This window comes from Salmo salar, unplaced genomic scaffold (assembly GCF_965601325.2).
Source record: "Salmo salar unplaced genomic scaffold, fSalSal1 ptg000306l, whole genome shotgun sequence".
Classification (NCBI taxonomy): domain Eukaryota; kingdom Metazoa; phylum Chordata; class Actinopteri; order Salmoniformes; family Salmonidae; genus Salmo; species Salmo salar.
In genome coordinates this window covers 1,887,501-1,914,035 of record NW_027675347.1, presented here as the reverse complement: position 1 = coordinate 1,914,035, position 26,535 = coordinate 1,887,501, and the positions used below count along the sequence as shown (strand labels likewise).

The following is a 26,535-nucleotide window of genomic DNA, read 5'->3' as shown; positions in this document are numbered from 1 at the left end:
CTGTGTTATTTTGCTCAAACTTAAAAACAATATCAATACTGTTAAATTCATTCTTTTTGGAATTTCACAAATATTATATTATTAAAACATACATGCTTGTAGGTCCATTGTCTTTTTTACATACTTTCTTATAAATAAAATTACAGTTTGGACTTAAGCGTCCCAAAAATAATTTTAGGCAGCCCCCCCAAGGGTTTCTGTGGCAGAAAAATCCCTGCGTTGTACCTGGCTTCATCTCAAATGTATATTTAGTTACAATTCTATTTCCTAAATGACTTACAGAGCCACATAAGTCATCCACAAGAGAGCACCACTGCTTCCGGTCTGCATTCCCTAAATAGTAAACACATAGTACTATGTGGCTCTGGTAAATAGTAGTGACCTATGGGGTCTCAAAGGGTATCATTTGAGATGGAGCCATATAGACTAATCTCTCCTTTTCTTTCTCCGTTACTTCACAGGAAGTTGTCGTGGAAATTCTAACCAGAAAGGAAGAGAGAGACAGTAGATTCCTCCAAACAACTATTTAAAAAAAAATAAGATTTGCATAAAAGGGAGCTGGTTAATAATCGCACAACAGGCGCAACAGTCAAAAGCCCAACAAACAAGAGTTGGGTCTCAGCCTTTATAGGAAAATACAACCTCTTTTGTCTATGTGGGAGTTTAGCAGGTGTGTGAGATCATGGTGGGGGCAGAGCGTACAAACAAGTGATAATGCCAGTTTTCTTACTTCTTTCTGCTGATAGAATTGTCGCTGCTGCTCAAGCGAGCCTCTGTTGTCTTCATATCTCCACACAGCTGTACCCTTGAAAGATAGGGAAAGAACAGGATGGACCAAAAAACTGGTCACTCTCAGACGGCCCTTTTGTCTTTGGCCACGTGACTAAGTTACTCAGAAACAAGAGAGGGAAAACACTGGCTTCTTCTTACATGAGAGAAACAGACAGTGGAAATGTTGAGATTTAAGATTTAGATAAATGATGTGCATAATAGAGTTTGTAATTTTACCACTATATTCCACAGTTTTGAGACTAATCTCAACCTAATACAAAATTACAAGTAATCATGTGAGTAATAATTCATAATATAAGTCAATTATGCCATAATCTAAGCAAAACTTAAAACATTGGGGGGGGATCTTTCTTACACTTGTACATTATCTGTGTAAATGGCTTCTGTTGAGCCACTGAGTGTTTTACCTTCACATGGTGCAAAACAGGGAATCATTAAACAATGAAAACAGTTCTACAGAAGTACACTCTTCATCTCTACAAAAAGGACAATCATCACGCCGATGCATCAATCTCCTTCTTCTTAAACAACGGGGGCAGCTATTATTAGCTGGACTCCCATCCTGAGCCATTGGCTTGAGCTGGAGCGGCTGTTATTTAAGTCCCACCGTGGGACTATGCTGGTGTTGTATTCTTCAGTTGTATTGTTGTCACTACTCCCAGGGCCCAGACAACAGCTAACAATGAAAAGACTGACCACGAAAGCAAAAGAAATGATGCGTAGAGTCCGGTCCTGGTCCTCCTATGGCCACTGGGGTCACATATGACGATTCATCGGCTGGTACATCTTCGTCTGGGTTGTGGGGCACTTTCCTGCAGTGGCTGGCGTGAACCCACGTCGACTGCTCTGCAACCATCAGGAGTACCTGGAATGGACCAGTCCAGTGCTGTTGGTGCCAAGTCTTTCTGCGGAGTTCCTTGTTGACCACTCAATCTCCTGGCTGCAATTTGTGGAGCTGTCCTCCTTTTGGTTCAGGCAAAGCCACTTTTATCCTGGGGAAAATAGACTTCAGAACATTGTTGAGTGCAGCACAGTAGCTTACCATTTGATCCTCGCAACCCGTCAGTGTCAACCTGTTCTGTGGGAACGGGGTGTTTAGGATTCTCATGGGTCTTCCTGTGAGTATTTCATGAGGTGCTAAACCAGGGGGTACAATGCGCACGTCCATGCATGTACATCCGAGCCAGAGGCATTACTGTTACCTATGACAATGTAACGCTTGATGTAGTGGGTGTAGAGTCAGGTGCAGGAAACAAGAGTGTTTGCTATAGTGCTTTAATAAATGCACCATCAAAGAGAGTATACACCAAAATTACAACAGGGTGTAATCAAAATACAATGACCCAAAACACGTTCCACTTACACAATACACAGTGCAAGAACGAAATAAGCCCGCACACAGAACAGGTGGGGAAACGGGCTTAAACCTCTTACATCTAGACGTTCCGCTAGCGGAACACCTTCTCCAATATCCAATGATGGGCGTGGCGCGAAATACAAAGTCCTCGAAAATCCGAAAACTTCCATTTTTCAAACATATGACTATTTTACACCATTTTAAAGACAAGACTCTCCTTTATCTAACCACACTGTCCGATTTCAAAAAGGCTTTACAGCGAAAGCAAAACATTAGATTATGTCAGCAGAGTACCCAGCCAGAAATAATCAGACACCCATTTTTCAAGCTAGCATATAATGTCACAAAAAACTAAACCACAGCTAAATGCAGCATTAACCTTTGATGATCTTCATCAGATGACACTCCTAGGACATTATGTTATCCTGTTAGGGCTAGGGGGCAGTATTGACACGGCTGGATAAAAAACATACCCGATTTAATCTGGTTACCACTCCTACCCAGTAACTAGAATATGCATATACTTATTACATATAGATAGAAAACACCCTAAAGTTTCTAAAACTGTTTGAATGGTGTCTGTGAGTATAACAGAACTCAAATGGCAGGTCAAAACCTGAGAGATTCCTTTACAGGAAGTGGCCTGTCTGACCATTTCTTGAACTTCTTTTCCATCTCTATCTTTTACTAAGGATCTCTGCTCTAACGTGACACTTCCTACGTCGTCCATAGGCGCTCAGAGCCCGGGAAAAAACAGAATGTCGTCATCCCAGCCCCAAGCTGAAACACATTATCGCCTTTCTCAAGTGGCCGATCAAGGGACACTGGGCTTAGGCGCGTGACCCGATCGCCCCCGCCTTTGTGATTTTTTCCTCTGTTTGCCGAAAAGGAGATTCCCTGTCGGAATATTATCGCTTTTCTACGAGAAAAATGTCGTAAAAATTGATTTTAAACAGCGGTTGACATGCTTCGAAGTACGGTAATGGAATATTTAGAATTTTTTTGTCACGAATTGCGCCATGCGCGCGACCCTTCTTTACCATTTCGGATAGTGTCTGGAACGCACGAACAAAACACCGCTATTCGGATATAACGATGGATTATTTTGGACCAAACCAACATTTGTTATTGAAGTAGCAGTCCTGGGAGTGCATTCTGACGAAGACAACAAAAGGTAATCAAACTTTTATAATAGTAAATATGATTATGGTGAGTGCTAAACTTGCCGGGTGTCTAAATAGCTAGCCCGTGATGCCTGGGCTATGTACTTAGAATATTGCAAAATGTGCTTTCACCAAAAAGCTATTTTAAAATCGGACATACCGAGTGCATAGAGGAGGTCTGTATCTATAATTCTTAAAATAATTGTTATGCTTTTTGTGAACGTTTATCGTGAGTAATTTAGTAAAATGTTAGCGAATTCCCCGGAAGTTTGCTAGTTATGCTAGTTCTGAACGTCACATGCTAATGTAAAAAGCTGTTTTTTGATATAAATATGAACTTGATTGAACAAAACATGCATGTATTGTATAACATAATGTCCTAGGGTTGTCATCTGATGAAGATCATCAAAGGTGAGTGCTGCATTTAGCTGTCTTCTGGGTTTTGGTGACATTATATGCTGGCTTGAAAAATGGGTGTCTGATTATTTCTGGCTTGGTACTCTGCTGACATAATCTAATGTTTTGCTTTCGTTGTAAAGCCTTTTTGAAATCGGACAGTGTGGTTAGATTAACCTGTTAGGGCTAGGGGGCAGTATTTGCACGGCTGGATAAAAAAAATGTACCCGATTTAATCTGGTTACTAATCCTACCCAGTAACTAGAATATGCATATACTTATTATATATGGATAGAAAACACTCTAAAGTTTCTAAAACTGTTTGAATGGTGTCTGTGAGTATAACAGAACTCATTTGGCAGGCAAAACCCTGAGACATTTTCTGACAGTAAGTGGATACCTGATGTGTTGTATTACCTTTAAACCTATCCCATTGAAAAACACAGGGGCTGAGGAATATTTTGGCACTTCCTATTGCTTCCACTAGATGTCACCAGCCTTTACAATGTGTTTTGAGTCTTCTGGAGGGAGATCTGACCGAACAAGAGCCATGGAACAATGATGGCCCATTAGACACCTGGCGCGCGAGTTCATGTTCGGTACCCTCGTTCCAATACGTTATAAAAGAGTATGCATTCGTCCACCTTGAATATTATTCATGTTCTGGTTAAAAAAGGCACTAATGATTTATGCTATACAACGTTTGACATGTTTGAACGAACAGAAATATATTTTTTCCCCTCGTTCATGACGAGAAGTCCGGCTGGCTTAGATCATGTGCTAACAAGACGGAGATTTTTGGACATAAATGATGAGCTTTTTTGAACAAAACTACATTCGTTATGGACCTGTGATACCTGGAAGTGACATCTGATGAAGAGAATCAAAGGTAATGGATTATTTACATAGTATTTTTGATTTTAGATCTCCCCAACATGACGTCTAGTCTGTATCGCAACACGTATTTTTCTGGGCGCAGTGCTCAGATTATTGCAAAGTGTGATTTCCCAGTAAGGTTATTTTTAAATCTGGCAAGTTGATTGCGTTCAAGAGATGTAAATCTATAATTCTTTAAATGACAATATAATATTTTACCAATGTTTTCTAATTTTAATTATTTAATTTGTGGTGTTGACTTGACTGCCGGTTATTGGAGGGAAACAATTTCCTCAACATCAATGCCATAGTAAAACGCTGTTTTTGGATATAAATATGAACTTGATAGAACTAAAAATGCATGCATTGTCTAACATAATGTCCTAGGAGTGTCATCTGATGGAGATTGTAAAAGGTTAGTGCATCATTTTAGCTGGTTTTATGGTTTTGGTGACCCTGTCTTTGAATTGACAAAACATTACACACAACTCTTGTAAATGTACTGTCCTAACATACTCTAAATTTATGCTTTCGCCGTAAAATCTTTTTGAAATCGTAAAACGTGGTTAGATTAAGGAGATGTTTATCTTTCAAAGGGTGTAAAATAGTTGTATGTTTGAAAAATTTGAATTTTGACATTTATTTGGATTCAAATTTGCCGCTCTTGAAATGCACCTGCTGTTGATGGAGTGCACCACGGGTGGGACGCTAGCGTCCCACCTAGCCCATAGAGGTTAACGAGAGTCTTGTCTTTAAATAGCTGTAAAATAGTCATATGTTTGAGAAATTGAAGTTATAGGATTTTTAAGGTTTTGAAAATCGCGCCACAGGCTTCAAGTGGCTGTTACGTAGGTGGGACGAATTCGTCACGCCTAGCCCAGAGAGGTTATACAATACATGCATGTTTTGTTCAATCAAGTTCATATTTATATCAAAAACCAGCTTTTTACATTAGCATGTGACTTTCAGAACTAGCATTCCCACCGAACACTTCCGGTGAATTTACTAAATTACTCACGATAAACGTTCACAAAAAACAGAACAATTATTTTAAGAATTATATATACAGAACTCCTTTATGCAATCGCGGTGTCCGATTTTAAAATAGCTTTTCGGTGATTGCACATTTTGCAATATTCTGAGTAGATAGCTCGCCATCACGGGCTAGCTATTTTGACACCCACCAAGTTTGGTACTCACTAAACTCAGATTTACTATAAGAAAAATTGGATTACCTTTGCTGTTCTTCGTCAGAATGCACTCCCAGGACTTCTACTTCAACAACAAATGTTGGTTTGGTTCCACATAATCCATAGTTATATCCAAATAGCGGCATTTTGTTCATCCGTTCAAGACACTATCCGAAGGGTAACGAAGGGTGACGCGCGGACGAGTATCGTGACAAAAAATTCAAAATATTCCATTACCGTACTTTGAAGCATGTCAAACGCTGTTTAAAATCAATTGTTATGCGATTTTTCTCGTAAAATAGCGATAATATTCCGACCGGGAGTCGTTGTTTTCGTTCAAAGACTGAAAAAGTAAAATGGACTCTTCACGTGCATGCGCACGCCCGTCTCATTGTTCTCAGATCGACCACTTAGCAAATGCGCTACTGTTTTTCAGCCAGTAACTGCAGAGTCATCATTCAACGTTCTGGCGCCTTCTGATAGCCTATGGGAGCCTTAGAAAGTGTCACGTTACAGCAGAGATCCTTTGTTTTGGATAGAGATGACAAAGAAGGCCAAGAAATGGTCAGACAGGGTACTTGCTGTTTGGAATCTTCTCAGGTTTTGGCCTGCCATTTGAGTTCTGTTATACTTACAGACACCATTCAAACAGTTTTAGAAACTTTGGAGTGTTTTCTATCCAAAGCTACTAATTATATGCATATTCTAGTTTCTGGGCAGGAGTCATAACCAGATTAAATCGGGTACGTTTTTTATCCGGCCGTGAAAATACTGCCCCCTATCCTAAACAGGTTAAACCGCAGCCATCGACACAGCAGTTCTTAAAAGAGGAAGTAAACATAGACAAAGCTATATTAAAATTGTCAGTCTAGAGCACCAGTGAAAGGGATTTCGAAATGGGAGAAGTTAGGAGCAATTTATATAAGGACGGTATTTGGTATCATGATAAGTTACCAATACTACCTAAGTCATTGTTTAGAGATGCGGCAAGATTGACACATGGGCAGAGCCATGTGTCAACAGGGGGGATAGTAGAGCAGGTTCGGAAACACTTTGTGGCCTATTGGATAACGAACTACTTTTAAAAAAAATTATAATAGATAAGTATATTAAATGGGAAGAAGCGGTCCCAACTTACTGGGTGGACATGATTAGGGTAGTTGGTTTACTAGGATCTATCTCTTTAAATTATGGATTACATTTTAGCTGATCAGGTAAACCATATAGAATGCCAGAGTTAGGGAGGCCAGAACAGGTAGACATAGAAGTTGAAGATATACTAACAGAAGACATGGTTAACCAAACCCGTATGTCTGAGACTTTGTGTCCAACAGGTGAATTACAGGAGAAGATGATTCACTCAATCCAACCAGGAGACTGGGTGTGGATCCAGTCCCTGAGGAGAAAAGAACTGGAAGCAGCCACGGTGGGAGGGCCCATACCAAGTGTTCCTGGTAATAGCCTTCGCGGTGAGAATAGCTGAAAGAGCTACCTGGGTTCATATCACACATTGCGGGAGGGTAAGACACACTGATACTGTCGAACAATCACAGAGTTAGGAGAAGAACCGAATACCAATAAGGTTCAGGGGTTACCTCTCTAACAAAGATTCCCTAACCCGCCCGATCCTCACTGTGTGCGTTCATAGAAGTGAAAGTGTGGGTTGGCCTCTAGCCAGTGATATATTCACCGGGAGGGGGTGGGGCTTTACAGGGGTACTGGTCAGTCTGAGCTGTCTGATTGTGGGAGCCATATTCCTAATACACCATGAACCACTCGAGAAGTCAGAAAGTGGTAACTTGACCCATAGTGTAGAAGATGAGGAGTATTTATGGCCTAGGTACAAAAGGTCACTCGATCTGGATAAAAAGGAAGTGAGAGTAGAGTTAGGGAAGGATGTCTCAATAGAGTTCTATGCAGACCAAATGGGGTCCCTAACCTCCTGGCAGACTAGGACTCAGACTTCATGGGGAAGATATTTGTGTAGATCCCGGTGTAACTCATGGAATCAGGTCATAGCTCACACAGAGAGAGAAGGCTATGTCAATCCACACACCCAATATAGAAACAGATGGAGTATAGTGAAGGCCAGGGTTTTTGACTGCAATCCAGAGCAAGGGAAGTATTGCTTGAAGATAGGAATGACCATTAAAAGCATAAAGAAAGAGGATTTAGGGTTATGGTATGTTGGCCTTGACCAGACCATTGTCGACACTGCGGTACCATTATGAGTAGTAGAGGTTAGGACAGGAGATAGTTCTACCGCCAGCCAGAATACCAGTAGTACCCCTGATAAAACGGACATTACCTGTGTAGTCATCCAGAGCCAAGGACCGGTGAGGATAGTTCAGACGAAAGATCTTAAAGGAGTTATTTTAGTGTAAGTAGTCCTGAAGACATATTATAGATTTTATTAAAAGTAATTATTAGTAATTTACAAAAATTTGAGCCCCGATGGAAGCTAAATTTTGATTTATGAAAATGATATTTTACGAATCCTTCTCAGGAGGGCTGTAAGGCAGACTGTTAGTTTTCTTAGCAGAACAAGGTCATAAAGTCAGCAAGAGGAAGTTGCAACTCTGGCAGGAGGAATTTATCTATTTGGGACACTATAACTCAAGAAGGGAGAACACTTAATTCTACCAGAAAGACAGCCATCCTAGAAGCACCTAAACCACTCAATAAGAAACAAATGATGAGTTTTTTTGGAATGATTAACTATTGCCGTGCGTGGATACCCCATTTTGCATTACATACAGGGAAGCTTAGTGAGTTGATATATGGTAAAGCTATGGCAGCAAAAGATAAGATCAAGTGGACAGATGAGGCTGAAAATCAGTTTGTAAACATTAAAATGTTATTAACATCTAGCTCAGTACTGGCGTTTCCCAGATATGATCGCCCCTTTACCCAGACAGTAGACTGTAGGGAGGGGTTCATGACATCAGTACTGACCAAGAGACACGGGGGAAAAAAATAGGCCTATTGCTTACTATTCCTCCCGATTAGATGAAGTAGCCCAAGCCATGCCACTATGTTTGCAGTCTGTGGTGGCAGTCTGTGGTGGCAGCAGCTCAGGCAGTTGAGGACTTGGCATCTGTTGTGCTCTATCATGATTTGACTTTAAAAGTTCCTCATGCCGTATCCATACTGTTGTTAGAACATAAGATGGCTTACATGTCACCAGCTAGAAATTTGTCTCGTATGATAATTCTTTTGAACATGCCTAATTTGACAATAGGATGTTGTACTACTCTGAACCCCTCAACATTAGTTCCTATTGCAACAGATGGCAGCCCACATGATTGTGTAACAGAAACTGAGAAAGTTGTCCTACCAAGACCCGATTTGACTTATCTAGCTTTACCTGATGGGGAACTGACTATGTTTGAAGATGGGTCATCAAGAAAGAACCATGATGGCACTAATGCAACAGGATATGCTATAGTTACAGACACAGAGGTCTTGGAAGCAGAGCCGTTACCGAGAAACTATTCAGCACAATAAGCAGAAATAGTAGCCCTTACCCGTGCGTGTCAGTTAGGGACAGGAAAACGTATTACTATTTACACAGACAGTGCCTATGCATTTAACATAGTACACATATTTGCAGCCCAATGGAGAAACAGGGCAATGGTAACCACTTCTGGGAAACCTATTACACACGCTCAGTTGATTTTGAATCTCTTAGATGCTGTACTTTTGCCAGAAAAGTTAGCTATTTGTAAATGTGAGGCCAAAATTAGAGGGACAGATAGTGTCAGTAACAACAACAGAAAGCAGATGTGGAAACGAAAAAGGCAGGTCTTAAACCGCAGCTGTCGACACAGCAGTTCTTAAAAGAGGAAGTAAACATAGACAAAGCTATATTAAAATTGTCAGTCTAGAGCACCAGTGAAAGGGATTTCGAAATGGGAGAAGTTAGGAGCAATTTATATAAGGACGGTATTTGGTATCATGATAAGTTAACAATACTACCTAAGTCATTGTTTAGAGATGCGGCAAGATTGACACATGGGCAGAGCCATGTGTCAACAGGGGGGATAGTAGAGCAGGTTCGGAAACACTTTGTGGCCTATTGGATAACGAACTACTTAAAAAAACATTTTTTATAATAGAGAAGTATATTAAATGGGAAGAAGCAGTCCCAACTTACTGGGTGGACACAATTAGGGTAGTTGGTTTACTAGGATCTATCTCTTTAAATAATGGATTACATTTTAGTTGATCAGGTAAACCATATAGAATGCCAGAGTTAGGGAGGCCAGAACAGGTAGACATAGAAGTTGAAGATATACTAACAGAACACATGGTTAACCAAACCCGTATGTCCGAGACTTTGTGTCCAACAGGTGAATTACAGGAGAAGATGATTCACTCAATCCAACCAGGAGACTGGGTGTGGATCCAGTCCCTGAGGAGCAAAGAACTGGAAGCAGCAATGGTGGGAGGGCCCATACCAAGGGTTCCTGGTAATAGCCTTCGCGGTGAGAATAGCTGAAAGAGCTACCTGGGTTCATATCACACATTGCGGGAGGGTAAGACACACTGACACTGTCGAACAATCACAGAGTTAGGAGAAGAACCGAATACCAATAAGGTTCGGGGGTTACCTCTCTAACGAAGATTCCCTAACCCGCCCGATCCTCACTGTGTGCGTTCATAGAAGTGAAAGTGTGGGTTGGCCTCTAGCCAGTGATATATTCTCCGGGAGGGGGTGGGGCTTTACAGGGGTACTGGTCAGTCTGAGCTGTCTGATTGTGGGAGCCATATACCTAATACACCATGAACCACTCGAGAAGACAGAAAGTGGTAACTTGACCTATAGTGTAGAAGATGAGTTTTTATGGCCTAGGTACAAAAGGTCACTCGATCTGGATAAAAAGGAAGTGAGAGTAGAGTTAGGGAAGGATGTCTCAATAGAGTTCTATGCAGACCAAATGGGGTCCCTAACCTCCTGGCAGTCTAGGACTCAGACTTAATGGGGAAGATATCTGTGTAGATCCCGGTGTAACTCATGGAATCAGGTCATAGCTCACACAGAGAGAGATGGCTATGTCAATCCACACACCCAATATAGAAACAGATGGAGTATAGTGAAGGCCAGGGTTTTTGACTGCAATCCAGAGCAAGGGAAGTATTGCTTGAAGATAGGAATGACCATTAACCTGTTAGGGCTAGGGGGCAGTATTGACACGGCTGGATAAAAAACATACCCGATTTAATCTGGTTACCACTCCTACCCAGTAACTAGAATATGCATATACTTATTACATATGGATAGAAAACACCCTAAAGTTTCTAAAACTGTTTGAATGGTGTCTGTGAGTATAACAGAACTCAAATGGCAGGTCAAAACCTGAGAGATTCCTTTACAGGAAGTGGTCTGTCTGACCATTTCTTGAACTTCTTTTCCATCTCTATCTTTTACTAAGGATCTCTGCTCTAACGTGACACTTTCCACGTCTTCCATAGGCGCTCAGAGCCCGGGAAAAAACAGAATGTCGTCATCCCAGCCCCAGGCTGAAACACATTATCGCCTTTCTCAAGTGGCCGATCAAGGGACTCTGGGCATATGCGCGTGACCCGACCGCCCCCGCCTTTGTGATTTTTTCCTCTGTTTGCCCGAAAAGGAGATTCCCTGTCGGAATATTATCGGTTTTCTACGAGAAAAATAGCGTAAAACTTGATTTTAACCTGTTGGGTCTAGGGGGCAGCATTTGCACGTCTGGATAAAAAAAATGTACCCGATTTAATCTGGTTACTAATCCTACCCAGTAACTAGAATATGCATATACTTATTATATATGGATAGAAAACACTCTAAAGTTTCCAAAACTGTTTGAATGGTGTCTGTGAGTATAACAGAACTCATTTGGCAGGCAAAACCCTGAGACATTTTCTGACAGGAAGTGGATACCTGATGTGTTGTATTGACTTTAAACCTATCCCATTGAAAAACACAGGGGTTTAGGAATATTTTGGCACTTCCTATTGCTTCCACTAGATGTCACCAGCCTTTACAAAGTGTTTTGAGTCTTCTGGAGGGAGATCTGACTGAACAAGAGCCATGGAACGGTGATGTCCCATTAGACACCTGGCGCGCTACTTCATGTTGGGTACCCTCGTTCCAATACGTTATAAAAGAGTATGCATTCGTCCACCTTGAATATTATTCATGTTCTGGTTAAAAAAGGCCCTAATGATTTATGCTATACAACGTTTGACATGTTTGAACGAACGGAAATATATTTTTTCCCCTCGTTCATGACGAGAAGTCCGGCTGGCTTACATCATGTGCTAACGAGACGGAGATTTTTGGACATAAATGATGAGCTTTTTTGAACAAAACTACATTCGTTATGGACCTGTGATACCTGGAAGTGACATCTGATGAAGAGAATCAAAGGTAATGGATTATTTACATAGTATTTTCGATTTTAGATCTCCCCAACATGACGTCTAGTCTGTATCGCAACGCGTATTTTTCTGGGCGCAGTGCTCAGATTATTGCAAAGTGTGATTTCCCAGTAAGGTTATTTTTAAATCTGGCAAGTTGATTGCGTTCAAGAGATGTAAATCTATAATTCTTTAACCTCTTGGGGCTAGGTGGGACGCTAGCGTGCCACCCGTGGTGCACTCCATCAACAGCAGGTGCATTTCAAGAGCGGCAAATTTGAATCCAAATAAATGTCAAAATTCAAATTTTTCAAAAATACAACTATGTTACACCATTTGAAAGATAAACATCTCCTTAATCTAACCACGTTTTACGATTTCAAAAAGGTTTTACGGCGAAAGCATAAATTTAGAGTATGTTAGGACAGTACATTTACAAGAGTTGTGTGTAATGTTTTGTCAAGTCAAAGACAGGGTCACCAAAACCATAAAACCAGCTAAAATGATGCACTAACCTTTTACAATCTCCATCAGATGACACTCCTAGGACATTATGTTAGACAATGCATGCATTTTTAGTTCTATCAAGTTCATATTTATATACAAAAACAGCGTTTTACTATGGCATTGATGTTGAGGAAATCGTTTCCCTCCAATAACCGGCAGTCAAGTCAGCGTCAGAAATTAAATAATTAAAATTAGAAAACATTGGTAAAATATTATATTGTCATTTAAAGAATTATAGATTTACATCTCTTGAACGCAATCAACTTGCCAGATTTAAAAATAACCTTACTGGGAAATCACACTTTGCAATAATCTGAGCACTGCGCCCAGAAAAATACGCGTTGCGATACAGACTAGACGTCATGTTGGGGAGATCTAAAATCGAAAATACTATGTAAATAATCCATTACCTTTGATTCTCTTCATCAGATGTCACTTCCAGGTATCACAGGTCCATAACGAATGTAGTTTTGTTCAAAAAAGCTCATCATTTATGTCCAAAAATCTCCGTCTCGTTAGCACATGATGTAAGCCAGCCGGACTTCTCGTCATGAACGAGGGGAAAAAATATATTTCCGTTCGTTCAAACATGTCAAACGTTGTATAGCATAAATCATTAGGGCCTTTTTTAACCAGAACATGAATAATATTCAAGGTGGACGAATGCATAGTCTTTTATAACGTATTGGAACGAGGGTACCCAACATGAAGTAGCGCGCCAGGTGTCTAATGGGACATCACCGTTCCATGGCTCTTGTTCGGTCAGATCTCCCTCCAGAAGACTCAAAACACTTTGTAAAGGCTGGTGACATCTAGTGGAAGCAATAGGAAGTGCCAAAATATTCCTAAACCCCTGTGTTTTTCAATGGGATAGGTTTAAAGTCAATACAACACATCAGGTATCCACTTCCTGTCAGAAAATGTCTCAGGGTTTTGCCTGCCAAATGAGTTCTGTTATACTCACAGACACCATTCAAACAGTTTTGGAAACTTTAGAGTGTTTTCTATCCATATATAATAAGTATATGCATATTCTAGTTACTGGGTAGGATTAGTAACCAGATTAAATCGGGTACATTTTTTTTATCCAGACGTGCAAATGCTGCCCCCTAGACCCAACAGGTTAAATGACAATATAATATTTTAACAATGTTTTCTAATTTTAATTATTTAATTTGTGACGCTGACTTGACTGCCGGTTATTGGAGGGAAACGATTTCCTCAACATCAATGCCATAGTAAAACGCTGTTTTTGGATATAAAAATGAACTTGATAGAACTAAAAATGCATGCATTGTCTAACATAATGTCCTAGGAGTGTCATCTGATGGAGATTGTAAAAGGTTAGTGCATCATTTTAGCTGGTTTTATGGTTTTGGTGACCCTGTCTTTGACTTGACAAAACATTACACACAACTCTTGTAAATGTACTGTCCTAACATACTCTAAATTTATGCTTTCGCCGTAAAACCTTTTTGAAATCGTAAAACGTGGTTAGATTAAGGAGATGTTTATCTTTCAAATGGTGTAACATAGTTGTATTTTTGAAAAATTTGAATTTTGACATTTATTTGGATTCAAATTTGCCGCTCTTGAAATGCACCTGCTGTTGATGGAGTGCACCACGGGTGGCACGCTAGCGTCCCACCTAGCCCCAAGAGGTTAAACAGCGGTTGACATGCTTCGAAGTACGGTAATGGAATATTTAGAATTTTATTGTCACGAATTGCACCATGCGCACGACCCTTCTTTACCATTTCGGATAGTGTCTGGAACGCACGAACAAAACGCCGCTATTCGGATATAACGATGGATTATTTTGGACCAAACCAACATTTGTTATTGAAGTAGCAGTCCTGGGAGTGCATTCTGACGAAGACAACAAAAGGTAATCAAACTTTTATAATAGTAAATATGATTATGGTGAGTGCTAAACTTGCCGGGTGTCTAAATAGCGAGCCCGTGATGCCTGGGCTATGTACTTAGAATATTGCAAAATGTGCTTTCACCAAAAAGCTATTTTAAAATCGGACATATCGAGTGCATAGAGGAGGTCTGTATCTATAATTCTTAAAATAATTGTTATGCTTTTTGTGAACGTTTATCGTGAGTAATTTAGTAAAATGTTAGCGAATTCCCCGGAAGTATGCTAGTTCTGAACGTCACATGCTAATGTAAAAAGCTGGTTTTTGATATAAATATGAACTTGATTGAACAAAACATGCATGTATTGTATAACATAATGTCCTAGGGTTGTCATCTGATGAAGATCATCAAAGGTGAGTGCTGCATTTAGCTGTCTTCTGGGTTTTGGTGACATTATATGCTGGCTTGAAAAATGGGTGTCTGATTATTTCTGGCTTGGTACTCTGCTGACATAATCTAATGTTTTGCTTTCGTTGTAAAGCCTTTTTGAAATCGGACAGTGTGGTTAGATTAAAGAGAGTCTTGTCTTTAAATAGCTGTAAAATAGTCATATGTTTGAGAAATTGAAGTAATAGGATTTTTAAGGTTTTGAAAATCGCGCCACAGGCTTAAAGTGGCTGTTACGTAGGTGGGACGAATTCGTCCCGCCTAGCCAAGAGAGGTTAACCTGTTAGGGCTAGGGGGCAGTATTGACACGGCTGGATAAAAAAACATACCCGATTTAATCTGGTTACCACTCCTACCCAGTAACTAGAATATGCATATACTTATTACATATGGATAGAAAACACCCTAAATTTTCTAAAACTGTTTGAATGGTGTCTGTGAGTATAACAGAACTCATTTGGCAGGCAAAACCCTGAGACATTTTCTGACAGGAAGTGGATACCTGATGTGTTGTATTACCTTTAAACCTATCCCATTGAAAAACACAGGGGCTGAGGAATATTTTGGCACTTCCTATTGCTTCCACTAGATGTCACCAGCCTTTACAAAGTGTTTTGAGTCTTCTGGAGGGAGATCTGACCGAACAAGAGCCATGGAACGATGATGGCCCATTAGACACCTGGCGCGCGAGTTCATGTTGGGTATCCTCGTTCCAATACGTTATAAAAGAGTATGCATTCGTCCACCTTGAATATTATTCATGTTCTGGTTAAAAAAGGCCCTAATGATTTATGCTATACAACGTTTGACATGTTTGAACGAACGTAAATATATTTTTTCCCCTCGTTCATGACGAGAAGTCCGGCTGGCTTAGATCATGTGCTAACAAGACGGAGATTTTTGGACATAAATGATGAGCTTTTTTGAACAAAACTACATTCGTTATGGACCTGTGATACCTGGAAGTGACATCTGATGAAGAGAATCAAAGGTAATGGATTATTTACATAGTATTTTCGATTTTAGATCTCCCCAACATGACGTCTAGTCTGTATCGCAACGCGTATTTTTCTGGGCGCAGTGCTCAGATTATTGCAAAGTGTGATTTCCCAGTAAGGTTATTTTTAAATCTGGCAATCCGGTTGCGTTCAAGAGATGTAAATCTATAATTCTTTAAATGACAATATAATATTTTACCAATGTTTTCTAATTTTAATTATTTAATTTGTGGTGTTGACTTGACTGCCGGTTATTGGAGGGAAACGATTTCCTCAACATCAATGCCATAGTAAAACGCTGTTTTTGGATATAAATATGAACTTGATAGAACTAAAAATGCATGCATTGTCTAACATAATGTCCTGGGAGTGTCATCTGATGGAGATTGTAAAAGGTTAGTGCATCATTTTAGCTGGTTTTATGGTTTTGGTGACCCTGTTTTTGAATTGACAAAACATTACACACAACTCTTGTAAATGTACTGTCCTAACATACTCTAAATTTATGCTTTCGCCGTAAAACCTTTTTGAAATCGTAAAACGTGGTTAGATTAAGGAGATGTTTATCTTTCAAAGGGTGTAAAATAGTTGTATGTTTGAAAAATTTGAATTTTGACATTTATTTGGATTCAAATTTGCCGCTCTTGAAATGCACCTGCTGTTGATGGAGTGCACCACGGGTCCCACCTAGCCCATAGAGGTTAAAAGCATAAAGAAAGAGGATTTAGGGTTATGGTATGTTGGCCTTGACCAGACCATTGTCGACACTGCGGTACCATTCCGAGTAGTAGAGGTTAGGACAGGAGATAGTTCTACCACCAGCCAGAATACCAGTAGTACCCCTGATAAAACGGACATTACCTGTGTAGTCATCCAGAGCCAAGGACCGGTGAGGATAGTTCAGATGAAAGATCTTAAGGAAGTGATTGAGGTGAAGACTTGGTTTGGGGATTCCAACCTATGGCTGGAATGGATTCAGTATACAGCTAGATCAGTAGCTAAAGAAGAAGGTTATGCCTGCGCAACAGCCAAACTTCAGTTGACAACCATCCCCTTTCTACTCGATGGAATTAATTTACCAAGGGGAATGGCCTGTATGGTAAAGCTGTTCATGAAGGCAAGGAAGCCAGACAGTTGCACTGATCTGCATTATCTGTCTCCTATGTGCCCATTAGATCCAGACTTCCCCCTTTCACAGTCGCAGGAGGAGACTATTATTGTGTGGCTCAACACAACACACACGGATGGAACGTAGGGGAAGTAAGAACATGCAATAGGACAGAGAATGTTACAACTGACAAGACAATGAGGGACCTGACTGGGTGGTTGAGTTCCGAGGACTTTAGTAAGACAAAAAAGGCCGAGAGCGGATGTCTGGTGGTTGTGTGGAGGTATGAAGCTGTGGCCAAACCTGCCTGCAAATTGGACTGGTATTTGTGCATTGGTACAGTTAGGCATGCCCTTCACCCTTATACAACACAAAGACCTAGTGCCAGGTGAAATAGAGGGGAGGAGTGCTTCGTCAGGGTCCTTTGACGAAAGAATTTACATTGATAGCATTGGGGTTCCAAGGGGGGTGCCTGATGAGTTTAAAGCTAGGAATCAGATATGGGCTGGATTGGAATCAAGTCTTTTTTGGTGGTCGACTCTCAATAAAAATGTGGATTGGATAAATTACATTTATTATAACCAACAGCGTTTCATCAACTATACCAGAGAGGCAATTCAAGGGTTAGCAGAACAGACAGCTGCGACCACTTTAATGGTATTGCAGAATAGAATAGCTTTGGATATGCTTCTGGCTGAAAAGGGTGGTGTGTGTGTGATGTTCGGATCTGAATGCTGTACTTTCATCCCTGAGAACACAGCTCCAGATGGATCAGTGACCAAGGCCCTGGCCGGTCTAAACAATTTAGCTCAGGAGTTAGCCTGTTAGGGCTAGGGGGCAGTATTGACACGGCTGGACAAAAAACGTACCCGATTTAATCTGGTTACCACTCCTACCCAGTAACTAGAATATGCATATACTTATTACATATGGATAGAAAACACCCTAAAGTTTCTAAAACTGTTTGAATGGTGTCTGTGAGTATAACAGAACTCATTTGGCAGGCAAAAATCTGAGAAGGTTTCATTCAGGAAGTGGCCTGTCTGACAAGGTGTTGTTCTTCTTGTCTCTGTTTATTGAAGAGTGAGGATCTTAGCTGTCCCGTGACACTTCCTACGGCTGCCATAGGGTCTCAGAAGGCGGTAAAAAGCTGAATCGTGGCTTTGCAGGCTCTGGCTGAAAAAAAGTAGCGCGTTTGGGTAGTGGCTGGTTACAGTACTGTGAGACTCAGGCTCGTGCCCGCGTCGACCGAAAGCTTTGTTTACTTTCCTCTGTTTAGCTAAATGGACATTCCCGGTCGGAATATTATCGCTTTTTTACGAGAAAAATGGCATAAAAATGGATTTTAAACAGCGGTTGACATGCTTCGAAGTACGGTAATGGAATATTTAGATTTTTTTTGTCACGAATTGCGCCATGCGCGCGGCCCTGATTTACCATTTCAGATAGTGTCTGGGACGCACGAACAAAACGCCACTATTCGGATATAACGATGGATTATTTTGGACCAAACCAACATTTGTTATTGAAGTAGCAGTCCTGGGAGTGCATTCTGACGAAGACAACAAAAGGTAATCAAACTTTTATAATAGTAAACCTGATATTGGTGAGTGCTAAACTTGCCGGGTGTCTAAATAGCTAGCCCGTGATGCCTGGGCTATGTACTTAGAATATTGCAAAATGTGCTTTCACCAAAAAGCTATTTTAAAATCGGACATATCGAGTGCATAGAGGAGTTCTGTATCTATAATTCTTAAAATAATTGTTATGCTTTTTGTCAACGTTTATCGTGAGTAACTTAGCAAATTCCTCCGGAAGTTTGCGGGGGGTATGCTAGTTCTGAACGTCACATGCTAATGTAAAAAGCTGTTTTTTGATATAAATATGAACTTAATTGAACAAAACATGCATGTATTGTATAACATAATGTCCTAGGTGTGTCATCTGATGAAGATCATCAAAGGTTATTGCTGCATTTAGCTGTGATTTGGGTTTATGTGACATTATATGCTAGCTTGAAAAATGGGTGTCTGATTATTTCTGGCTGGGTACTCTGCTGACATAATCTAATGTTTTGCTTTCATTGTAAAGCCTTTTTGAAATCGTACAGTGTGGTTAGATTAACGAGAGTCTTGTCTTTAAAATGGTGTAAAATAGTCATATGTTTGAGAAATTGAAGTAATAGCATTTCTAAGGTATTTGAATATCGCGGTTAGGTCAACAGATAAGGACAAACTGTTCCCATCATAGCCCTTACAAAACCTTTTACAACTGATTCATCACTGTCATACCTTATAGGGTCCAGAGTTTTCCTGGTTAGGTCAACAGGTAAGGACAACCTCTGGGCCCCAGTGCAAAAAAATCCCCCCCCCCACTCTGGGACCTATGGTTGCCACCAGTCTGCTTGCCGTTGTCAGTTATCGTCAGGTACTGTATGTGGATGATCAGGGCTTTATTCAGAAAAAGTTTCTTGGGCTACTTTGATTTGCCAAGTGGGCGAGATGTGAATTCCGTGTTTATCTTCATGGACAAACTTGTTGTTCAAACCTACGATGGCTCAGCTTCAAGGGAACGTATCTGCTGTCTGTATTTCCAGCTGAGTCCCCTCCTGTTCCATGGTTTAACAAGCGATGACCACTCCACTACCATTGTCAACTACCTCCTCACATGAACTGGAAGCCACGTCTCATGTGGCCCCCTCATCCACTGGCACATTGAATGTTTCCTCTCTAAGCACAGTGAGGGAACCCCTGTCAATTTTTCTCTCATTACTTTATGTAGAGTCAATCACAATCACAATCACATTATTACACATCTATTTGACTCCTTGCTTGGAGTAACTCATTCTTAGCTCTTTTGTCTCACTGTGTAGTGTTTTTGTGTTATTGTCTTCCCAGTCAAATCCTGTCCTGCACTGGTCAAGTCTCTGAACACCTCAACTCATGCCTCATACCCTCATTCAATCACTGCTGTGATCCCTTCCCAAAATGGTGTAAGTAGCCCTCTCATTCCTATTCCCCATAATATTGTACTGTAAGTCTTTATTAAATGCTTTAGGTTAAAATAATTACTCTTTGACGATTTTTGAAACACATTTTGACGTCTCTGTGGATCTCCCATCCTCCTCAACAACAGAAATGTCTAATAACGTCTAATACAATTCATCATTAATAATTCTGCAAGTTTTCTGTGTCCAGAAGCCTGATTCTACTCACTGTGGTAGTGTGGAAGTGTTGAGCTGTATTATTTGACCTGTGGTCCTGTTGTCCCCAGTCCCAGTGGTGAAGATAATGTCTTAATTGAGCTTCTTGTCTGTGACTGAGATACGTAATCTGCACATTTACTAAAACGTCAGCTCTCATCTCTCCCAATGTTCTCCATGTCAAACCATGAAGGCCGGGTAGTTTTTTTTCATGATTGCAACCCAGGTCATTTTAGTCGGCTGGCCCTCGCTACATATTCATCGCCAGACCCACTGGCTCCAGGTCATCTATAAGTCTTTGCTAGGTAAAGCTCCGCCTTATCTCAGCTCACTGGTCACGATAACAACACCCACCCGTAGCACGCGCTCCAGCAGGTACATCTCACTGGTCACCCCCAAAGCCTACACCTCCTTTGGCTGCCTTTCCTTCCAGTTCTCTGCAGCCAATGACTGGAACTAAGTGCAAAAATCGCTGAAGCTGGAGACTTATATTTCCCTCACTAACTTTAAACATCAGCTATCTGAGCAGCTAACCGATTTCTGCAGCTGTACATAGGCCATCTGTAAATAGCCCACCCAATCTACCTACCTCATCCCCATATTGTTTTTTTTTACTTTGCTGCTCTTTTGGACACCATTATTTCTACTTGCACATCATCATCTGCTCATCTCTCACTCCAGTGTTAATCTGCTAAATTGTGATTACTTTGCTACTACGGCATATTTATTGCCATACCTCCTCACGCCATTTGCACACACTGTATATAGACTTTCTTTTTTCTATTGTGTTGACTGTACGCTTGTTTATTACATGTAATTCTGTGTTGTTGTTTCTGTCGCACTGCTTTGCTTTATCTTGGCCAGGTCGCAGTTGTAAATGAGAACTTGTTCTCAACTGGCCTACCTGGTTAAATAAAGGTGAAATAATAAAAATAAAAAGATGCTATATCATAATGAATCAGATTACATGGAGAGGGGGGACCTGATCCTAGATCAGAATGAATCAGATTACATGGAGAGGAGGGACCTGATCCTAGATCATAATGAATCAGATTACATGGAGAGAGGGGACCTGATCCTATATCATAATGAATCAGATTACATGGAGAGGGGGGACCTGATCCTATATCATAATGAATCAGATTACATGGAGATGGGGGACCTGATCCTATATCATAATGAATCAGATTACATGGAGAGGGGGGGACCTGATCCTAGATCATAATGAATCAGATTACATGGAGAGGGGGGGACCTGATCCTAGATCATAATGAATCAGATTACATGGAGAGGGGGGACCTGATCCTAGATCATAATTAATGATCAGTTGGTGAGGGTAGACTTGGAGGCTGCTTACCTGACATGAAGTCTTTATTTTTCATGTCCTATCCCCTACCTTCCCATACCCCCTCCATTCCCCTACCTTCCCTATATCCCCTCCTCTACCCCACCTTCCCTATACCATTCCTCCTCTCCCCTACCTTCCCTATACCCCCCTCCTCTCCCCTACCTTTCCTATACCCCCTCCTCTCCCCTACCTTCCCTATACCCCCTCCTCTCCCTTCCCTATACCCCCCTCCTCTCCCCTACCTTCCCAATACCCCCTCCTCTCCCCTACCTTCCCTATACCCCCCTCCTCTCCCCTACCTTCCCTATACCCCCTCCTCTCCCCTACCTTCCCTATACCCCCCTCCTCTCCCCTACCTTCCCTATACCCCCCCCCCCCCTATTATGTTGGACCATCATGTTTATTTGTTTGAATCTTGTCTTTGTTTGTGATCTGGTTAGAAGAGAATGACTCCTCAACCCAAGAGGCCCTGGAGCAGCTGTGATCAGGTTAGAAGAGAATGACTCCTCAACCGAAGAGGCCCTGGAGCAGCTGTGATCAGGTTAGAAGAGAATGACTCCTCAACCCAAGAGGCCCTGGAGCAGCTGTGATCAGGTTAGAAGAGAATGACTCCTCAACCCAAGAGGTCCTGGAGCAGCTGTGATCAGGTTAGAAGAGAATGACTCCTCAACCCAAGAGGCCCTGGAGCAGCTGTGATCAGGTTAGAAGAGAATGACTCCTCAACCCAAGAGGCCCTGGAGCAGCTGTGATCAGGTTAGAAGAGAATGACTCCTCAACCCAAGAGGTCCTGGAGCAGCTGTGATCAGGTTAGAAGAGAATGACTCCTCAACCCAAGAGGCCCTGGAGCAGCTGTGATGAGGTTAGAAGAGAATGACTCCTCAACCCAAGAGGCCCTGGAGCAGCTGTGATCAGGTTAGAAGAGAATGACTCCTCAACCCAAGAGGCCCTGGAGCAGCTGTGAGAGAGCAGCAGTGTGGAAGTATTTGGGGAAATTTAAGGAAGGTTTCCTGGAAAAGAGGATTGACTGTTACGTAAAGGGTCAGAGCCACTGAGTGGACAAAATATTAAGGATACCTTCCTAATATTGAGGTACGCCTGGTCAGTTTGTCATGGAAAGAAAAGGTGTCCTTAATGTTTTGTGTTAATTACATAATTATACATTTATGGATTGTTTTATGTTGCCTATTGTTTTCTATTTATTCAACCTGCCATCTACCCAGCTGGGGACTGAGGGTTATGAGAGAACCCCCACATCACTAGCTTCTCTTTATTCAACCTGCCATCTACCCACCTGGGGACTGAGGGTTATGAGAGAACCCCCACATCACTAGCTTCTCTTTATTCAACCTGCCATCTACCCACCTGGGGACTGAGGGTTATGAGAGAACCCCCACATCACTAGCTTCTCTTTATTCAACCTGCCATCTACCCACCTGGGGACTGAGGCTTATGAGAGAACCCCCACATCACTAGCTTGCATGTTCTGCAGCCTTGTAAAGATAAGGAGGGGACGACTGGGAGGCAGGTTGGCATTTATTGTCATGAATCTTGCCCTGGAGGCAGGTTGGCATTTATTGTCATGAATCTTGCCCTGGAGGCAGGTTGGCATTTATTGTCATAAATCTTGCCCTGGAGGCAGGTTGGCATTTATTGTCATGAATCTTGCCCTGGAGGCAGGTTGGCATTTATTGTCATGAATCTTGCCCTGGAGGCAGTTCAGCAAAGTGGTTACTAGCTGGCACAGGCACAAAATAATACAATCCGATTTTAATCCTAACCTCAACCCTAACCACACTGCTAATCCTTCCCTTAAATTAAGACCATAAAACAACATTATTTTCCACAGACAATTCTGACTTTGCAGCTGACATATCTAGAGGAAATCGCAGTTCTGCCTCCATGTCAAGATTCATGACAAACGTCAACATGAGACAGGGAGAAGCAATGTAAAATCAATAACGAAATTGTTTCCACTATTAACATGATTTTTCTTGTTTCAAGTATGTTTTATTATGAAAAGTACAATATATCCATGTATACTTGTACAACTATGGAGCGTATGTCCATATATAATTGTACAATTAGTTTTTCCAACATAAAAGACAAGAAATGATCACGTTGGTATTTTAACAGTGTTATTGTAAGAGTTTAAATGTTTAAACAGAGGATACATCTAAAACAGGATAAAACAAGTGCAGTATGTTGTGAGAATGTTACTTTAACGTCGACTCATAACGTCACACTATAACTTCATGGGAGTCTTGTGGAAAGACTGCATGTTGTTTTGGGTGGATTGAGTGACGTCTTCATCAACATTTTGCAGAATATTCCGGTAATAATTTCACCTCTTGTCGGCTGCAGACATTCATAAGGAGTTCCAGTAGTTTATTTGTCATTTGCAGGTATTAAAAGTAATACATACATTGTAATTCCTTGTTGGATCTCTCTCACATAAAGGACAGTACATACCAGAGGAGGCTGCTGAGGGGAGGACGGCTCATAATAATGTCTGGAACAGAGTGAATGAAATGGAACACATGGAAACCACGTGTTTGATACCATTCCACTTATTCCACTCCAGCCACTACAAGCCTGTCCTCCCTAAATAAGGTCCCACCAACCTCCTGTGGTACAAACACAAACAGTAAAATATATCATAAAAAATGTAAAGTGGTAAAAGATCAGAAAATATTACAAGCCTGTCACGTGTGAGTGTCCATTGTGTGTGTTCAGTGTGTGTCAGTGTTTATGTGTGTCAGTGTGTGTGTGTGTGTCCAGTGTGTTTCCATGTCCGTTGTGCGTTTGTCCAGTGAGTGTGTGTGTGTGTGTGTTTGTCCAGTTTGAGTGGGTGGCCAGCGTGTCCAGTGTGTGTGTGTCCAGTGTGTGTGTGTCCAGTGTGTGTGTGTGTGTGTGTGTCCAGTGTGTGTGTGTGTGTGTGTGTCCAGTGAGTGTGTGTGTGTGTCCAGTGAGTGTGTGTGTGTGTGTGTGTGTGTGTGTTCAGAGTGTGTCCAGTGTGTGTGTGTTCAGTGTGTGAGTATGTGCCCAGTGTGTGTGTGTGTCCAGTGTGTGTGTGTGTCCAGTGTGTGTGTGTGTGTCCAATGTGTGTGTGTGTGTCCAGTGTCTGTGTCAAGTGTGTGTATGTCCAGAGTGTGTGTGTGTGTGTGTGTGTGTGTTCAGTGTGTGTGTGTGTTCAGTGTGTGTGTGTTGAGTGTGTGTTTATGTGCGTGTCCAGTTTGTGTCCAGTGTGTGTGTGTGTCCTGTGTGTGTGTGTGTGTGTGTGTGTGTGTGTGTGTGTGTGTGTGTGTCCAAATGTGTGTGTGTGTGTGTGTGTGTGTCCATTTTGTGTCCAGTGAGTGTGTGTGTGTGTGTCCAGTGTGTGTTGAGTGTGTGTATATCCAGTGTGTGTGTGTGTGTCCAGTGTGTGTGTGTGTTGAGTGTGTGTGTGTTCAGTGTGTGTGTGTCCAGTGTGTTGGTGTGTGTGTGTGTGTGTCCAGTGTGTGTGTGTGTGTGTCCAGTTTGTGTCCAGTGTGTGTGTCCAGTTTGTGTGTGTGTGTGTGTGTGTGTGTGTTCAGTGTGTGTGTGTGTGTGTGTGTGTGTGTGTGTGTGTGTCCAGTGAGTGTGTGTGTGCGTTTCAGTGTGTGTGTGTGTGTGTCCAGTGTGTGTGTGTGTGTGTCCAGTGTCTGTGTCAAGTGTGTGTGTGTGTGTCCAGTGAGTGTGTGTGTTCAGTGTGTGTGTGTGTGTGTGTGTGTGTGTGTGTCCAGTGTGTGTGTGTCCATTGTGTGTGTGTGTGTCCAGTGTCTGTGCCCAGTGTGTGTGTGTGTTCAGTGTGTGTGTGTGTTCAGTGTGTGTGTGTTGAGTGTGTGTTTATGTGTGTGTCCAGTTTGTGTCCAGTTTGTGTGTGTGTGTGTGTGTGTGTCCAATTTGTTTCCAGTGTGTGTGTGTGTGTTGAGTGTGTGTATATCCAGTGTGTGTGTGTGTGTGTGTGTGTGTCCAGTGTGTTGGTGTGTGTGTGTGTGTCCAGTGTGTGTGTGTGTGTGTGTCCAGTGTGTGTGTGTGTGTCCAGTTTGTGTCCAGTGTGTGTGTGTGTGTCCAGTGTGTGCGTGTGTGTGTCCAGTGTGTGTCCAGTGTGTGTGTGTGTGTGTGTCCAGTGTGTGTGTTTGTCCAGTGTGTGTGTTTGTCCAGTGTGTGTGTGTGTGTGTGTCCAGTGAGTGTGTGTGTGCGTGTCCAGTGAGTGTGTGTGTGCGTTTCAGTGTGTGTGTGTGTGTTTGTCCAGTGTGTGTGTGTGTGTGTGTGTGTGTCCAGTGTGTGTGTCCAGTGTGTGTGTGTTCAGTGTGTGTGTCCAGTGTGTGTGTGTTCAGTGTGTGTGTGTTCAGTGTGTGTGTGTTCAGTGTGTGTGTGTTCAGTGTGTGTGTTGAGTGTGTGTTTGTGTGTGTCCAGTGTGTGTGTCCAATTTGTTTCCAGTGTGTGTGTTGAGTGTGTGTATATCCAGTGTGTGTGTGTGTGTGTGTCCAGTGTGTGTGTGTGTTGAGTGTGTGTGTGTTCAGTGTGTGTTTATGTGTGTGTCCAGTGTGTGTGTGTGTCCAGTGTGTGCGTGTGTGTCCAGTGTGTTGGTGTGTGTGTGTGTGTCCAGTGTGTGTGTGTGTCTGTGTCCAGTGTGTGCGTGTGTCCAGTTTGTGTGTGTGTCCAGTTTGTGTGTGTGTGTGTGTGTTCAGTGTGTGTGTGTGTGTGTGTGTGTGTGTTCAGTGTGTGTGTGTGTTCAGTGTGTGTGTGTGTTCAGTTTGTGTGTGTGTGTGTGTGTGTCCAGTTTGTGTGTGTGTGTGTGTTCAGTGTGTGTGTTTGTGTGTGTCCAGTGTGTGTGTGTGCGTGTGTCCAGTGTGTGTGCGTGT

At 41.8% G+C, this 26,535-nt stretch overlaps 1 protein-coding gene and 1 long non-coding RNA gene across 2 annotated transcripts in view; one reads left to right on the top strand and one right to left on the bottom strand.

Moving 5' to 3' along the window:
* Positions 1–26,535, bottom strand: part of LOC145850408 (cell adhesion molecule CEACAM6-like) — a 92,352-nt gene that overhangs the window by 62,866 nt on the left and 2,951 nt on the right. The window lies entirely within an intron of this gene.
* On the top strand, positions 18,885–22,701 carry LOC145875691 (uncharacterized). Its single transcript, XR_014391295.1, has 3 exons — positions 18,885–19,837; positions 19,997–20,091; positions 22,090–22,701. It is a non-coding gene; the product is annotated as an uncharacterized LOC145875691 (long non-coding RNA).